Genomic DNA, 14,450 nt, shown 5'->3' on the forward strand with positions numbered 1-14,450 from the left:
GAACGCGTTAAATTAAAATTAAAAAAAAAAAAAAAGAAAACAAATCTTTGGGCTGTGAGAGGAGAGAAGAGGAAAATGCTTAGGCCTCTAATGCCATTAACACAAAAACAAGATTTAATCCACTTCTCCATAGGGTATCCAAAACCTGATGAAAGGTAGCACCAAAGTGATCTGAATACCAAATGAATCTCACAGTGCCAGAATCCTTAGTTCTTAGGTGCCCAGCTGGAACCATTCAGGCCCTGATTCATCCCATGCAGCTTGGCAGCTGTCGGAGATCCATGGTGTGGGAGCTGGTCATGGAATTGTTTAGGTTGGAAGAGACATCTACGATCAAATCCAGCCATAAACCCTACACTGCCAAGTCCACCACTAAGTCATGACCCTAAATGCCACATCTACTAATATTTTAAATACCTCCAGGGATGGTGGCACTTCCCTGGGCAGCCTTTTTTGGTGATTGACATCCCTTTCAGTCCCCTTCATTTCCTTTGAGAGTTAATGGAGAGAGCAGGACTTCAGAAGAGGGCATTTCAGTTCACTTCAGCACCACATCACCCCTTGCTCTGTGAGCAGCAGAAAAGGTTACAGTGCTGGTGGTGAGCATCAGTTTTAGAGCTGCTGCCTATTCATTTAAGATTGCAGGTGTCAAAATCCCCTGAAAGCTGAGCAGTAAGTGCTACAAGGCCTTATCCTCAATATTAGCTGACAAACTTGAGAACAACAATCTCATATGATGGAAAAGGTGTGGGTGGATCAGCCACAGGAGGGGGGTGATTTGTGGGCTCCAGAGACTGCACTGCATGTTGTGACAGACAGCTTGTGCTAACAGCCAGGAAAGCACTCATTTCCAGCCCAAAACCGTGGGCTTCATAATGGTGGTTAAAATATTACCCCTGGATTGGTGGTCAGGTTGTGCCAGGTTTGTTACAGTGTGTCAGCCAGCACATTTCCAACAGTGCAGGTAAGAAACTGAGAAAGGGGTAAAAAAACCCCAACAATAGCTTTTCACATGTGTTTCTTTTTAAGACTCAAACCTCATTCTTTTTCTCTCATGGCAAAGGTGATTCTATATTCTCCTGGGGAAAACTGCAATGCCATGACCTTTAGGGTGAGCTGCACATGAAACAAGCCTTGTCATTTTATTGCAAGGCTTGTGGCACTGAAGGTTTTGACTCTCCAACTCAGCACCTTGAATTTCCCAATATATTACCTGATTGGCTGTCCCTCTACTTCAACTCTTCTGTTTCTCACCCCAGCTTGAGGAAAGATTTTAAAGTAATGTTTCAGGAAAGAGAAAAGAAAAATATGTCTTCTTTCCTTATGCTGCCCCATCTCCCAAGCACCTCCCCCTCCAGACTGAGGCAATTTGCATTTAACACAAACCACTTAATTTACACATATACTTCAGTCCGTGTGTAAGTTTTCTAGGTGACAATTTTATTGGGGAAAATGCTGTTTAGATTGTGTGTGCAAAGTAAATGGCTTGTAAATATAAAAAAAAAAAAAAAAAAAGTTAATTTTCAATTGTGCAATAAAATTGTGAAATAATCCTCTCAACTCCTTTCCAGTGTCTGACTTGACACGTGCTGATTTTAAGAGCATACTGTTGTTTCTTCAGATGGGAACAAAAAGAGAGAGGTCATGAGCTGCCTGACTTTCAACTTTAAGCTTTCTATTAGTTTTTAATTTTTGCATTGTCATTCCCTTTAAGTTGGTTTATTCCTCCAAAGCTGGTTCAATCAGACACATGAGCACATGAGGCTGTTCCCACTGAAGACAGGTGAGTCATCATCTGCTCAGAGCTAATCACCTTCATCTGCTTTACTTGACCTTGACCTTCTTCCTGCTGTTGTCTCTCTGTAACCAAAGACAAAACTTTGGTACATGGGGGCAGTTTATTGGGTTCCTGTGTAAGTGTGACAACAAGCAGATGGATACTCTGTGATGGGTGGCAGCTCACCACCACCATGGCAGCAAATCCATCTGACAGGTTAGTACTGCAAGGCTTTATGTGCTGTGTGGCAGCATGGATTTTACATTATATAGGAGCCCTTCTCTTGATAATAGGAAAAAAAACTAACCAGAAACCTCCACTTTTCTATTACTTAACCCTTGCTATGGGTTTGTCAGGTGCTCAGAGCTGCAAGTGCCCCTCCCCTAGTGTAACTTATGGCTGGTGTATCCTTAAGCACTGAAAAGCAGAACCATGGGGCTACAGCTCTCTCCCTTTCTGCTTCCTTTCTACTTGGGGGCCTACAGCTTCTCTGCAGAACTTCATCATCAAGAAAGGAGATGGGGGCAAGAATGGGAAGAAAGGTCAGCTGCATAATTCTTTGTAGTTTGTTTTGGTCTTCTTTTAAACTAGAATTCAAAGTAGATTCAGCTATAAAAGTGTGTTTGGCTGGGGATGACAACACAGAATTTACATTCACAGGGAATGAAAACCAATCATAAAAAACTGGTTGTCCTGGATATAGGATATGGAGCCTCTCTCAAAGACTGGGTAGAATATGAAGAAAAACTAGAAAAAATATGCAGAAAACTAGAAGAGCTAGCTGAATTTTGGGGTGTTTTTGGACAATTGCAGAATGAAATAGATTTTTTTTGTGTACATGAATAGGCTGCGAGTCCAGCAGGAGTGAGAAAAAGAGCGCTTTGGATTCATTATCAGAAACATAAATACTTGGAAAAGCATATATACATATGAGTGGGTGGGAAAAGAATTCACAGAAAAGGAAGATGAAGGACTGGAAATGTACAAGTGGGAGTTCTATAGGCTGAACTCTGCAATCATTGCAGAGAAAAAGAAAACCTGCAGGTGTAACTCCCTTAAATTCCCTGACTTTGCAGCAAGGCAAAGCTGGCTTGCACTGGGAAATGAATGATTGAGCAGGTGCAGGAAGTGAATGGCATTAACTGTGTAAATAGCAGCCGCTTTTCAATAATCAGGCTCCCAGAAGGGATCCTCTGCCTATGCCATTTCCATATTACCCACAACCCTTCCAATCCATCCACCTCTGACAAATCAGAAATAAAGAACAGTGCTTCCTTTAGGATTTATGTTAAATATTAATACTCTAGGACAGGTGCAGTAGGGCAGATTACAGTGTGTTTAGCCAGAGCTCAAAAGTTACATTTCATCAGAAGGGGGAAGTTGAGTTCCCAATATTGAAGTAGTGATCGGGCATTCTGTGTCAATTCTCCTCCAGGCTCTCTCTCTCTGTGATTTCTGGTAGGCTTTGTGTAGCTACATTCATCTTCAAGCTGTTCTGAAAGAGGAGTTAGCTGGTGACTGGGAGGGACAGACAGATGTGGGATGTGTGTGCTGCCTCGGGGTATGTTACACTGCTCAAGAGCCAGGTGTGAGACTGGAAATGTTGATGAGAATTCTGCCACACATTTAGCCATTAAAGTGGCGTGAAAGAGGGTTATGTATCTCCCTAATTTGCCACTTGAGTTCCCATCTCGGGTTTCCACAGACCAAATCTGATTCGAGTTCCTTCATTTTCTTGCCAAACAACAGCACAGTCTACGATTTCCCTCCTTTCTCCCCCTGCCCAAATGATACCTCAAGTATAACATGCAGGATGGTGGTATGAGGCACATGCTCTACTTTGACCTGTATGGTAAGGTGCCCAGTGCCTGTGTGGAAAATGAAAATTAAAACCTCATTCACATGTCAAAAAGTGGATTTCATAACCCAAGTGCTGGGATGTCCTGAAAACTTGAGCTTCAGTAATTTTGTGTTTGAGCATAAATAAAAGCAAAGCTTATTCACAGCAAAGCCAAAAAAGGGGATGTCAGTTGTACAAACCCAAATACTGCCTGTGGTGAAACCACAGCTATCAGCTGGTCACTGAATAGCCTTTGTATACCAGGAAAGAAATAGCATTTTGCTGACATTCACCCCCTCCCCACAGTCTGGCTCCAGAGCTGGGAATTTCAGGTGGTAAATGGCAACAACCCCTCAGAGTTCTTGTCCCAGGCTTTTGCTGATACAGCTCCTTCAGTTATGCTGGTTTCTGATTTTGAAGGTTAATTTTGCAATTATGACTGCTGTACACATTTTGCTAAACAAAAGCCACTGTTTTGAAGTGGCCACCAGAGAGAAGAGAGAACAACTCTAATGGGTTCAATTCATCCTCTGCTTCAGGGCATAACAACATTTCTTAGAAGCTTAGAATTCTTCCTCTTTCCTGAACTGCATAGGCAAGTGTGAGAATCCATATACAGTTTCCTTTCCTTTATCATGCCCTTGGATTTTTCTTGCACTGGAGGACTCCCATGTGTTTCTTGCTGGGAAGAGCTCTTTCATGTTGTTTTCAGGGAGCAGCCCAGCTGTGAAGATCCTGTTAGTCTCATTGCTGCTCCTAGAGAGACCCAAATCCTTGTCCTCTCTTCACCTGGTTACCCTTTCTGGGGGAGAACATGTGCATACCCACGTGTGCTTGTTACTTTCTCAGCTTGGGCAGTGTTTGCAACAAGTAGGAAAACTTTAGTTGGGATTGTGGTGAAGAAATTGGGAGATCTGTACTACTGCTATATTTACTGATGTGCTGGTTTGTAGTAATCCAGAAGAAGTTTGTCAAATCGGGTTCATCCATCAGGATTACCTGGACAAGCCATAAGGGAATCTTAAAGAAACAAAGCAACATCAAGACATCCACAGGCAAACCACTGATTCAGACAGCAGGCTCATCATAGGTGTGTGTCTGTCGGTCCTCAAAGGATCAGCTAAAGGAAACATAGATGAGGTGCTCTCCTAAGACAAACCAGTCAGCTCAGTTCCAAAATAATACCTGTAATAGTGTATAAGCATCATGCTCAGAGGTGTGCCACAGCTGTCACTCTATCAAACAGCAGAGACAGCTTTCAAGGACCAGAAATATCACTTTGTAGTGACAACATTTATTAATTTATAAAAAAATTTTTTGGAACCTAAGACTGCCTATTCTCAAGCCTTAAGTAACATTCCTCCTTGGAGCTCATTTCTTGCTTTAGTGATGCTGTCTTCAGCCTTTCTTCATTTCTCTTTTTATTTTCCCATTGTGCAGTGGCTCTTCAGGTCATGGGGCTGTGTGTTTTCATGTGGGTAAGTACAAACCACAGGACATTTCAAGCTGGGGACAACTGTCCTGGCAAATTCCTCCTTGCTCTGTGTGCTATTGCACCGACAGAGGTGGTTTTTGCACAGTGTCCCTCTGAGCTGCTGCTGGCTGGCAGAGAGTGGGAAACCTCGGGATACTTCAGTGAGGCTCCATGGTTTCCTTAGGATTACTAGGAAGGGAGGGAGCAGAGGCACAAACCAGTGTTTCTGTGTTCCCATACAGTGAGCCCATTAACACAGCAGCATCGTGCTTTTTTCTCCAGCACAGATGGGGTTTGGTACCATACATTGAAGCAGTTCATGGGTCAGAACTTCCTTCTCCATCTGGGAATCGCTTTGCTGTAGGAGCATGTGCCTATGTGTGGTCTGGATTAATTTCATATTCCCCCTGCAGTGAGGGTAAGATTTTTAGAAACAGTCCACCTGTTCTGTTCATTGCAGCTGAGAGCGAGGCATAGGTCTTTAACTTCAAACATCCTTTAAAATAACAAGATGCTTAATTTTCAGCTGGAGCCTTTAAAAGTCCTTCTGCTGCAGTGCTACAGCTACTCCCCTCAGCTACAACACAACACAGCAGAGACCCAGCAGTTCATCTGCCCTTTCCCAGCACACTGAGGAGCAGTCACAGCCCTGACCCTGAGCTGGATGGCTGCTTTCTTCACGTCTCTGGCTGTCAGAAAAGGCAGAAACTGGGAGCTGGAGCCCCCTTTCAGTGTCTCAAGTTTTGTGGTTATTTATCACACGTGAATCTTTGTGAAATGTCTGTTGCATGAGAAACAGATTTAAATTGGATGGTTCATTGATTTGATTAAGAAAAGTGATTAGTATGGCAGTGAAACCATGTTAGTCAAAGATTTTTAACCCAGCTGTTCTGTGGAAAGAAATCAAATAGGATTCTACTGCAGATTCCAGCAGTCAGTGCAGTTTGCTTTACAAGCTCTTGCAAAGCTGAAGGCACAGGAACTGGAGCATTTGGTTACTGACAGGGAAAATATTTCAGCCTGAGTCACATCTCTGCTTGACTTTGACTAGAAGAGAGAGGTGCAGGGCTGTTTATGTTCATGTGTTGTGACAAGATGAGAAATGCATGACTGGGTCTCTCCTTTTGGGGAAGAGATGCCATGCCAAATCTTCCAGGAAGCAGTGGTCTGCTGACTGCCAAGACTGAGGTATTGTGGAGGGGGACTTTGTAGGTGCTTTCATTCCTGTACCTATCCCAGCTGCAGGGTTCAGGAGATGGGCTCAAGATGAGAAGCAAATGCTGACACCCTATGTTAAAGGCTGTGATATTTGGTGTCCTCTGAACATTCATCTTTGTATAGAGTCCTTGATGTAGGAAAGAGGACTTAGCCCATTTCAGAGTTGAGTTATCTGAAGCAAGTTGAGGTTGTGATTTGTAAATGTCTCAGTAACTAGAAAAGAAGTCTAACTAGCTGTGCCTCAGTTATACTAAAAATACATCTTTGACACAGGTGAAATGTTCCTAAATGTTATCTCTGGGCTGTTCTACATTCTAGAAAAAGCAGTCTTTGCCAATGGTTACTGAGTTTCTTCAGCCTGGTTGCTTTCTCTTCCCTCTCCAGAAAAGATTGGTGAGGAAAGGGGAGGAAGGAAATGGGTAAGGGGCTTGTCCAGCATCCTCACCAGACACCTGAGGGTATGAAGTGCCTGTTCCTGTGGGCCAGCCTCTGCTGAGAGGTTGGTGCCATGAAGTGATTGATGGATCATACTTCACCTGGAGGCCAGAGACACATGGAGTAGTGCAGGGGTCTTTCCTCACACTGTCCTGTCTAAGAGCTTTATCAGTGACTTGGAGGAGGTGAGAAAGTGCATATTCATCCTGATCTCAGCCCCCTTGTGTCTAGGAGAAGCTTATAAAGAAGGAGCCAACTCTCTTCCCAGGAGTTCTTAGCCTCTATCAAGGCTATGCAAACTGTGAGGGTGGTGTGACACTGGAACAGGCTGCACAGAGAAGCTGTGGATGCTTCACTGGAAGTGCTCAGAGCCAGTATGGATGGGGCTTTGAGCAATCTCACCTAGTGGAAGGTGTCCCAAACCATAGCAGGGGGGTTTGAACTAGATCTAAACACCTTTTTAAGCTTCTTTTCAACCTGAACAATTATTTGATTCATTTAAATCCATACAACCTGTAGAGAAATTCCTGCATCTCACCAATCACTGCTCTGCTCTGCTTAAGCACCTGCCTGAATTACCTCTCTGTTGGCACCTCAGTCCCAGATCCTTCTGGGAGTCCAGCAAGCCCAGGCACACCCCTGCTCTTTCAAGTGCTCTTCCTGCACACCAGCTCTCCTGCCCTTGTCTCTCTTAGCTGTGCTCTGTTCCCATCACCACAGAAAGCAGTCCATATTGCCATGACCTGAAGCTTCTGGTCATGCACAGACAATATTTTAGTATGAAAACCCTTGCAACAATACAAAACTTGACTGCTTTACTTTGCCTCTCCTGGCAGTTGTCCCCCAATAGCCTGAAAGAATGACCATGGCTGTAGCTCCTGGGTGAGTGAGTTCACACCCACCTCTGTTCTGTGCCGTGTTAGCTGGGACTGCAGTTCTGCTTGGCACCTTTCTGGAAGGCATTAAGAATGTCAGCCTGCACAGTCCAGTGTCAAGGGCTCAACCAGGCATGCTTTAAAGTACAGAGAAATCATGCAGCACAAAACTGCTTATCATTTACCTGCCTCACAGCTGAAAGGCAGGGGATAACAGCTCAGACCACTGTGCATAGCAAGTGATTCAGGAAAGCCAATTGCACAGCTGTGAGGCTGATGAAAAATAAAAAGGTTTTATATTGAATGGGCCAGACACTCACTTTCAGGTCCCCATTTCCCTGTGCCATAGCACACAGAGCTGCTCGGCATCAGTAAAAGAGCAAGCACAATCACTGCTAGAGTGCCACGGGTCTGCAAAGAGGAAATATCCTATTCAATTCACAGTTTTCAGACAGTGTTGGGACACTGGCTGGAAGACCTGATTGCTTTTGGAGTGATGTGTTCGTGGGCTGGCATTGCCCTCTGCTGGCTGCTGCCCCGAGTGGGTGATGATGGGTGTACAGGGAGCTTGACAGCTTTCTTGTCCTGCTCCTCGGGCTCTCCTTCCCTCTTTATGATACATGGTGATGCCTTGAGAAGGCTGACCTAGAACAGAGGCTAGACAGAAGTAAGAATATAGTAAGTGGTTTTGGAAAGGCCTTAAAGAACACAACTTGGGCAGTACGAGAGCCTGTCCAGGGCTACACCCAAGATGGACCAAAAATGGTCACAAAAATGGATGAGCGGTCACGAGGTCTCACATTTTTATAAATTTTGGTCCATCTGCATATTTGGGTTAATTGTACAATTATGGCTTCAGATTATGAAGTTTTCTCTCTTCAGTCCACTGTTGTTTATGCTTTTGGGCCTGAAACTTGTAACAATTGTCCTTGTTATCAAGCTCGAAAAGGAATTGTTTTGTCTACCTACTCTGTGAAGAGAGCTCACTAGCACTTAATATGAAGCGCAAAAATACACACCTAGGCAGCACAGAATATGAAAAACATGGAAGCTAAAACTTAAGGCATCATTAGCCTAACAGCAGTTGTGCTTTTCTGCTCCTCTGGTGGCAGCTGGGCACGGTGCAACTTCACTTCTTTGTATATGACACCTTTTCCTGCTTACTTTTGTCCTGTGGGGATAGTTGTGGCCTTGTCTTCCTTTTTCTTCTCTCAGTACAAAAGTTATTGCCTCTCTGTGTAAGGAACATCATTGGTACTGTGACAGAAACTGTGTGGAAATGCCAGCAAGTGTTTTTAACAAGTCATCTAGCAAATTTTAACCATTGCAGTGTAAAATGCTGGATGAACAGGGCAGGAGCCCTTTGGAGGGACAGAATCAGGAAGCTGAAAGCCTTTTCCTGTTTTACTTACTTACACTGTACTGATTAATGACTTTTTCTGCTCTCACCTAAGTTCCTGGGACACTATTCCCTGATGGGCACAGGCCCATTGCCTTTAGAGGCACCTCATTAAATAAGAACAAAGCTCACATCCCCAACAACCCTAAGAAGAGTCTTTGGTGTTCCTTCCATATTACATTTCAGGCTTTGCATTTTGCTGTTTCTGCACTACTTTCAGCTTAACTTCCCTTCCATGCTTTGCCTATGTGACAGGGATGCCTGGGGACAGGAGATTCCTCTCATGCTGAGCAGGAATGAGCAGTGTTATTTTGCACTTGCAAAGATGCTTGGCAACAGCAACAAAAATATAGATGGTAAATCGTGTAGAACTTGAGAAGCTGCTGCCCTGAAACTTTACTCTGAAGAGTCTTCAGCAGAGTGATGCTAATCTAGTCTGAAAACAGCTGTTCCTTGGGGAAGAGAAAATAATGCTTTTGGGGGAGTCACAAGTATGATTTTTGTTTTGTTTTATCTGAAACTTTATTTGCCTGTTTTACATTTGGGGTTGGTTTTTGTTTTCAGCAGAGACAACAGTTTCAGCTGGAGTCATGCTTCAGTGCACACTTCTGATACGCATTGCTGTGTGCACTCTGAGAGCGAGAGGCGGGAGGAGGAAAAACAAGTTATGGTTAATTATAGCCACTGTTCTACCACTAGAGACTCCTGGAAAGTATCAGTCACCTTCCTGAGAACCTCAGAGCAGTTACAACTGGTTTAACAACTCAAACAAGGTGAAAGTCTGTATCAGGCAGTGAAATCTCTGAGGACTCATTGGAAACACTCGGAAGAGGGTCAGTAGTACGTCACACTGACTTTATGGCTGGAGATAAGGTTAACCAAGAGATGTCCTAAGCAAAGGACCCAAGGACTGAATGTCTGTTCCTCTGGGAGTGTGGGGCTGCTTTCTCCCAAATAATAACTGGTAGCTTGGGAAGCCCAGCCTGGAGCACGGGTGTGGGAAATGAACCCCAGAGCTTTTGTGCTTGTGCAGGACAGTTCACAGAGCATAAAGCTTCCTTCACTTCCCGCTTACTCAGGCCAGAGGACAGAAGTTCTGACATTAAGGCCCTTGGGAGTTGTACCAACCATGAGGTGGCAGTCCCATACCTGTTGCCTCTGGAAAGTTCTGTGCCAGGATAAGGAGGCTGTTTCTGGGATGAGGTAACCAGGGGAGTTTGTGCTGCTGCTTCTTGTGGTGGAGCAAAGGGAGAAGACCAAGTTTTGTCAGCCAAGTCCTTTGAGAACCACTAGCTGGAGCCTTTCTTTGTGGGAATAAGGAAGTACTTAGAAATGGGGTTCAAGGATGTGCTGACCAGGGAAGACTTTGCAGAGCCTTGTCTCAGTTTTTTCTCTCTGAAAAAGAAAAGGGCATCAAGTTCAGTCCCTCTGCCTGTCAGTCTGTCTTACACACATGGTGGCACAGGGACAGCACACCTCTCAGGATCAGGGTGTCCCAAGCTCTTTGTATTATTTACATCTTGGTTGCTTGGATTATCTGCAGACACCATAAAGCCACAGGTGCTTTAAGCAGTGATTGCCACGTGTTTTACACAGGTTCCTGTGGAAATGCTCTGGGGAAAGCTGAGCCAATTGAGATTTTCAACCAGCCAAATGAGCTAATTCCTATCTCCACAGCCAGACCAAACAAAACTGTATATAGCACAGCTGGGTTAGCTTGCACAATTGACAGAAACTTTACTCATGATTGAAAGACAAGAGTTCTGCAATAAGCTTGGCTGAAGGGCATATAAGACTGGGAACGTAAATATGCTTTGTGATGCTCTCTAGCGACTTGCATTCCTAGAGTAAGTAGGGTAAGACAGGCTGTGAATCCAAATTGCAGTTGTTGTTCCTGGATAATTCTGCAGGTAGCCCAGTATAATCAATGTTTTATCTCAGATCCTGTTTGATTTCTCTGCCTGCACAAAATCAGTTCTCTTTTCAAAACAGGAATGTTTAATTCTATGTGAAACAACCCGATTTTTTAAACTGAGATTTCCACTTCATTTATTGCAGCGGGTTCTCTATCCCTCTGTCCTGGGTGTGCACACCCTTTCATTCAGAAGACAAAAAAAAAGTTGTCTTAGGAAGGCATGTCCTTTTGCTCCAAATGCTATAGTGAAATGTCACCTCTGGAAACATTGTAATTCAAGTTAGTGGGCTATATGGGAATAGTTTTGAGAATTTGATTTGCTTAAATCTGTCTTTGTGCCCATAATCTCAGATCCTAGCATTGCCCTTTCAAAATGCCAAATGCAACAGCTTGGATCATTAGCACACTTTGAATCCTCTTACTTGGGTCGTGCAAATGTGACTCTTGTCCTTTAGACAGACACTTTCATGCTGTAGGGAGAACAGACCAGGGAAGAGGGGACAATATTTAAAATACCATTGGACAATTCAGATCTCATGTACAGTGTTGTAAGTCTGGTGAAACCTAATAGACCTATCTCAAGCTTAATTGACATGAAAAATTTGCTCAGGTGTGAGAGGTTTATCACTAACCCATTTCTCTCTTTGAAATTTTATCTCCCCTGCAATATTTCTTATCAATTTGCTCACTACACACCTGATTTTGAGTTGTATTTCTTCTCAAGGAGCCTAACTTTTCTCTGGGTAATTCCATACAGAAATCTTATTGAGGAGGAAGAAGAGGCAGAACTCTGGGCAGCCTCCTGCAGTTTGCACAGGCTGCCACAGAGCCATTCAGGCTGCACCACTGCCAGGGCTGCAGGCAGCTGCTTCACTGAGCTCTGTGGAAATCACAGACCCTCTTGGCCTCTGCTATCTGTTGTTTGTTCCTCTCTTAGTTTGGATTTTCTCTCAGTTTCATAGTGCAGTTTGTAATCAAAGTTATGCTAATCTGTTGCCTCAGTTCTTGCCAGTAAGTTGGTTTTTAGCTGAAGGTATTGAGCTGTGGAAGTGGAAGGGCATCAATGGGGCTCTTGCAGAGACAACAGTGAGATTACTGAGCACAGTAAAGATTAAATACATGTGAGGAAAAGAGAGGAGAAAGGTTTTTTTGAGGGAAAAAATGGAAGTGTGTGTGAGGAAAATCAAAGAGAAAAAGGAGGAAGGACAACCAGAAGGAACGAAAGGAGAGGGATAAAAGCAGAAATATAGAAATCAAAAAGCAGCAGTATGGGGTGCCACAAACAAGGCAAAAGAAGTGATCCAATAGAAGGAAAAGCAACATCAGGATGAGGTAGTAAAAAACAAATTCAACAGAGTTGAATTCCAAAGTGCTACCAGTCACTGTACATAACACTACTGAATGTTGTGTTGCTTTCCATAGGTGTAACACACTCTCCAGGGTGGATACTTCTAGCATCATTTCTTATCACACACCCTTAAATACTTTATTCTTTGTCTGTAGAAAACTTTGGGGGTTGAGGCTATTTAGGCTTTTGGCCAGCTCTGCTCACATCCCTGTAAGTGAGTCTGTCCCTGCTGTATGTATGTGTGTGTTGATAGAGGGAGAGCATTTGCTCTGCTGCTGCCATAAATGACATCCTGAAATGACTTGTATTTGCCTTTGAAGGCACTCTCGAGCCCAGAGAGTTGTGGTGAAGGGAATTAAATCCAGATAGCAGCCAGTGATGAGGAATGTTCCCCCCAGGGCTGCTTTGGGGCCAGTCCAGTTTAATACCTTCATCAGTGATCCAGACAGGGGATCAAGCATACCCTCGGTCAGTTTGGAGAAGACATTAGGTTGGGTGGGAGTATTGACCTGCTGGAGGGTAGGAAGGTGTTCCAGAGGGATCTGGACAGATTGGATTGATGGGACAAGGCCGCTTGTATCAAGTTCATCACGGTGAAGTGCCAGATCCTGGCATGGGTCACAACAACTCCATGCACTGCTACAAGCTAGGGGAAGAGTGGCTGGAAAGCTGCACAGCAGGAAAGGACCTGGGGTGCTGTTTGACAGCGTCTGAATGTGAGCCAGGTGTGCCCAGGTGGCCAAGAAGGCAAATGATATCCTGGATTGTATCAGGAACAGTGTGGCCAGCAGGAGCAGGGCAGGGATTGTCCTGTTGTACTCAGCACTGCTGAGGCCACACCTTGAACCTGTGTCCAGTTCTGGGTCCTCGCTGCAAGGACACTGAGCTGCTGAAGGGTGTCCAGAGAAGGGCAGTGGAGATGGTGAAGGGTCTGAAGCACAAGTCCTGGGAGGAGCAGCTGAGGGAGCTGGGGGTGTTTAGTCTGAAAAAAGGAGACTTGTGGGGGAGCTGATCACTCTCCACAGCCCCCTGAAAGGAGGCTGCAGCCAGGTGGAGGCTGGACTCTTCTCCCAGATAAGTAGTGACAGGACAAGGGGAGGTGGCCTCAAGTTGCACTGGGGAGGTTCGAGTTTAGGAAAATTAGGAGAAGTTCTGCACTGAAACAGTGGTTAAACATTGGAACCTGCTTTCCAGGGAAGTGGTAGGATCACCATCCCTGGAATTGCTCAAAAAATGAGTAGATGTGGCATTTCGCGATATGTTCTCGTTGACATGGTGGTATTCAGTGAAAGGTTGAACTTTTTGGAGGTTTCTTCTGGCCTTAATGATTCTATGATTGTACCTGCAAATAGAGAAGTCAAACTAAGATTTTAGCTATACTCTTAGTTTTGAAACTCTCCAGCTTTCAAATGAACTTGCAACCTTAATATTTTTAACATAGTCTTTTCTCTGTGATTGTAAAGAATACTTTGCATTTCTCTGATGTGTTATGCCCAAGAATTTGATAGTGTTCTATAAACAATTTTTTGGTGATTTAGTCATGACAGTGGCCTTTTGAATTAAGTGACTATTACCATTATTTCAGCTTTTGAAATGAATACATGCGGAGATCATACTTTACAGAGCATCAAACAGAATGTTGGTAGATCAGAACAGAGAGTCTCTTAACTTCTACATCCTGACCTGTATTTTGACCTTCATCCACACTTCTTTTTCAGCTGAAAAAAATCTTTTAAGATCACAGCATTGCTTTTGTGACTCTGCCTAAGGCCGTCTCTCATCCACAGTAAGTCTGAACAGGATGTTCATTAACCAGTAGCATCTCCAGTCAGCCTGTGGTTCACTGCAAAGGGCCAGATGGATAGTTTATGAATAATAAAATGGTTTGGAAAAGTTTGAATAATGCAAGTGATGTCTTTTGTAAGAGCTATCTGAATTACTAATGACAGCATCATTAAATTCTTGTTAGATGAGTTTAAATTTGATCTCCTTGAAACAGTTTCTTATGTGTCCATCAGAAAAGGTCTTCTGTGCATCATTTTGATTGAGCAGTCTCGGCCTGTTGGTAAGCTAATTACTTTTCATCCTGCCTGGTAAACAGATCTCCCCTTGTTCTTATTGCTGTTCACCCCTCGCTTGTTTTCTGGTAGACTGCTTTATTTCTGCTGT

The sequence above is a fragment of the Parus major genome, chromosome 1A (genome assembly GCF_001522545.3).
Source record: "Parus major isolate Abel chromosome 1A, Parus_major1.1, whole genome shotgun sequence".
NCBI lineage: Eukaryota > Metazoa > Chordata > Aves > Passeriformes > Paridae > Parus > Parus major.